At 33.1% G+C, this 3,998-nt stretch overlaps 1 protein-coding gene across 2 annotated transcripts in view; it reads left to right on the forward strand.

The window, feature by feature from the left end:
• Window positions 1-3,998, forward strand: part of LOC117122613 (xylulose kinase-like) — a 33,630-nt gene that overhangs the window by 7,705 nt on the left and 21,927 nt on the right. The window lies entirely within an intron of this gene.

Below are 3,998 nucleotides of genomic sequence, written 5' to 3' on the forward strand. Positions count from 1 at the left end.
AACTTAAGCTTTATGATGCTTTAGTGGTATTTATTTTACTGTATAATTACAGCAGTTGGTAAGCGCCAAAGCATGACAAATTAAATGTTTGTCATAGAAAACACGTAAGGAGTATATTGAATATTAAGTGGCCGAGAATTATTAAGAATGAAAGCCTGTCATTCTGTAATGCAGTTGTTTTTAGTAACAACCTTTTTTCTTCAATTATAAATTAGAAAAGTTCTAGAAATTAAGAGATATTGCAAAAGCTAGAAATAAGTTTGATGTGCGTTAGTTGTATACACACAGGACTTAAACAGAAACTTTACAGTAAATTGTATTCAGTTGGACTATAGTTTTTGAATAAAAATAAATAAATATATATATATGTATATATATAAATAAATATATATATATGTATATATATATATATACATTTAAAGATTGATCACATATAGCATGGTTTTTTTTTCCTTTAACAATTAAATCCCCAAAAAATAAATTCCTTCATATTGATATTTAAATGCACGAGGATCCCATATGTTTTAAGGCCTGTGGCATTATGGGTTATACTGGTATTTACAATGTGAACAGCAGTATTCAGTATTTTGTGTACTTTATTTTCATTTGTAGAAAGAAATTTTTTTTTACACACACACACACACACACACACACACACACACATATATATATATATATATATATATATAATTGCAAGGGTCCGCTCATAAATAAATAAATAAATAAATAAGAGAAATTATAAGGTAAAAATATAACAAAATCAGGTAATGAACTATCTCCCCGCCGGACACCATCCCGGTATTTCTGAATCAAGGTTTCAGAGGGCTTGACAATCGAGGTTGTGACTGTAATGATTTTAAACTATTATACAAGGTAAAAACTATCCCCCGCCGGACACCATCCCGGTATTTCTGAGTCGCGGTTTCGGGGCCATTATGAATTGAATATTATAATATTATAACTTTACTGTAAAATACTATGTGGTAAGAAACTACCCCGCCGGACACCAATCCGGTATTTCAAGGTTTCGGGGTACAGTAAAAAGGCTAGCGTGTACATGCACCGTCGACGGCTCTCATCGCGGATGGATAAAAGGATGAAATTCATCTAGTGGTTGTGGCGGTTATAGATCTTAACTGTTGGCTTCGTGACATTAAGCTCAAATTACCCTTTTCCAGGATGATATGGGTCCTTTATATTGCGCCTTTTTGATTAGCCTTTCGGTGTACATGTTTTCAAGAGACCGCTGGGGCTAATACTAATACTCTAATACTTTTTTTTTTATTTTTCTTTTCGTCTTGAACAGCCATTCCATAAAATAAATGATTGAGTCAAGACGCTTTCAACTATTGATCTGTAAAATGTATGTCTACACATGATTTCTGATCCAATTGCAAATTGTCTTAACTTCCTAAGAAAGAAAAGGCAAAAGACGTTGGTGGCCCATTTAAACACACTTATCTACTTGATCCTTCCAGGTCATCCGAAAAGTGAAAATCTAAAAACTCACATGATTTAACTCAAAATCATTATAACTCCATGATTTAACAGTATCTACGTCATGACCTGTAATGGTATTTTTTCATTCTGATTACGTCTGAATCTGCATTTCATTTTCTAACAACAGTTATATTCATATTACAAGTAAACAATTCTCACAAACGTCCTTACTTCTGCTCGTCTTTACTGATACTAGCCTACTGTTGGTTGTAAGACAATTTTATTCGCTTAAAAATACACTGACGCATCTCCTTAAATCGCCAGCCATACACCAACGGATTAATCATAGCGTAAGATGCCGCAAAATTTAATCCGATAGCATAAGCATCAGTGTAAATTTTTTTCTTACAACTTAAATCAAAGAAATTGTCCATGATGATAATAATATCAAGTGGTAGCCAGCAAATGGCAAATGAGCCGATAATAATTGAAAACGTCTTGAGAAGCCTCTTTGATACCAGAACTGCACTTGATGAAGCTAAAATTCTTTCATGTCTAGCAACGCTCTTATATATTATTAGGTATAAAACATGAAGAGCAAGAATGATCGACATGTTAAATATAGTAAGAATAATAGTTAGTTCATTATCATATTCAAAGTATAGTATAGACGTCCCTAAGAATGAAAAAGAACAAATCCAAATGACCGACACCACACCGAAGAGTTTCTTGGCTGAATTCACATTTTTGTTAAATGGACACAAAACTATTACGAATAGTCTTTCGATTGCTATTGCAACAAAGGTCAGAAGTGAGATGACCATGGCCGATAGAGAGATCATGCTGATCAGCTCCCGAGTGGTGGCTCTAAAATTGTTACCACCGATTGCGATTAGAGTTGATACGGCAAACAATCCATCGGAGAAAGCCAACGATCCAGTGAAAATATGATGACGTTTTTGTAATTTTTTTTCTAACATGAATTGGAGAATGACAGTGAAATTCAGCAGTATTGCCAATGAGCAACAAACATAATAAATAATTATATTGTAGTCATATTCATCTTTTGTTTCAAGTTGATAGTAATATAGTTCAATCACTGAATGATTACAAATGTAGTATTCTGTTCCGTAAGTATCCATCCTTAGTTTTGATAGTTCCTGTTCAGTCTTGTTTTCTAGCTTAAATAGGTCCTGCTTTACAATTATTTTGAGCCAATGATTATTTAGTCTTAGTCTATCTCCAATCCGTGTTATCCTTGCGAAAATTGCTCTGTTCTACTACGTTCCAACTGTACTTAGGTACAAATTTACTATATTTTGTTGAGATTCTTGTTGAGATTGTTTGAATCATCTCACGTTTGCCAGAGCTATAGTTAAAAAATTTTCATTAATAATATTTTCATCATGCTTACTGCATCGACGTGCGATAATGGAATCGACCGGAATATAATTAAATTTATTTTTCGAGATTATGTATAACGTGTTGAACGGTATATGCAAAATATGTAATATAAATGAAGAAGAAACACTAGTATGATTATGCACTTTTATGCACTTGCCCTGCTCTAGATACTGATAGAAAAAATGAATTCGATAAATTTAAACTTTCTGATAGCAATCACTTGAATGTCTACCATCAATTTCAACAACTAAGATATCAAACCTTAAAAAAATAATAATTTTGTGAAAAATGTAAATAAATGGGGCAGTTTAAAATAAAATGAAAGCTCATCTTCGACTTCTCCAATTTTACATAGGGTACACAATCTATTTTCAACTTCTGTTTTCGGGTTTGGTTATCGCCCTTTTTCAATTTCGAACGAATTACCACACAGTGTAAATTATTACATGTTTATGTTTTAAAGCGAGGCTCGATCATGAAGAATTTGTTTATATGTTGTACAACTAGTTTTTTCTAAGACACAAAAAGAGTATTTAACAAAAAAAAAAAAAAACTTGGGAACGGTTAATGAAATACACATTTTTTAATTTCCCCCAGTTTTTAATTACAGTATTCAAAAATCTGTATCTCATTAGCCGTTTCCGAGTTGTTCGTCAAACTCCCGTTTTTGAGCCTTAGAAAAATAAGTTGTATTATTAACATATTTTTTTTAAATATTTCACATCCGGAGCTTGGCTTTCTTGCACAGTTCCACTTTGGGGCCATATCCGAAGTTGCTATTCAAGAGTCCGACTCACTTGTGTCTTAAATTATACAAATACAGTGATGGGAAGAATATTTGCATGAGTTGAAAGATTGATTGTTCCATTCAACGAGGATGGAATAAAATAATATAAAATAGACATCCATAAAATAGAAGTCATGGAACCATGGTTTTGTTGTATTCTTGTGATGTTTTCAGTGGCGTATCTAGGGAAAACATTCAAGACTCTCGAAACCAACGGAAAAACGTTAAAACTGGGCAAAAAAAATTACTCGCCCCCCCCCCCCAAAAAAAATCACAGTCAAGTAGTTAAAAATCGCCTAAAATCACCATATTTTGCGAATTAGCGCCCCCCAACTGATCATCAAGACCCCACTTCACCTTCACCTCC

The sequence above is a fragment of the Anneissia japonica genome, unplaced genomic scaffold (assembly GCF_011630105.1).
Source record: "Anneissia japonica isolate Jap-2015-1 unplaced genomic scaffold, ASM1163010v1 scaffold287945_len1679841_cov205, whole genome shotgun sequence".
Classification (NCBI taxonomy): domain Eukaryota; kingdom Metazoa; phylum Echinodermata; class Crinoidea; order Comatulida; family Comatulidae; genus Anneissia; species Anneissia japonica.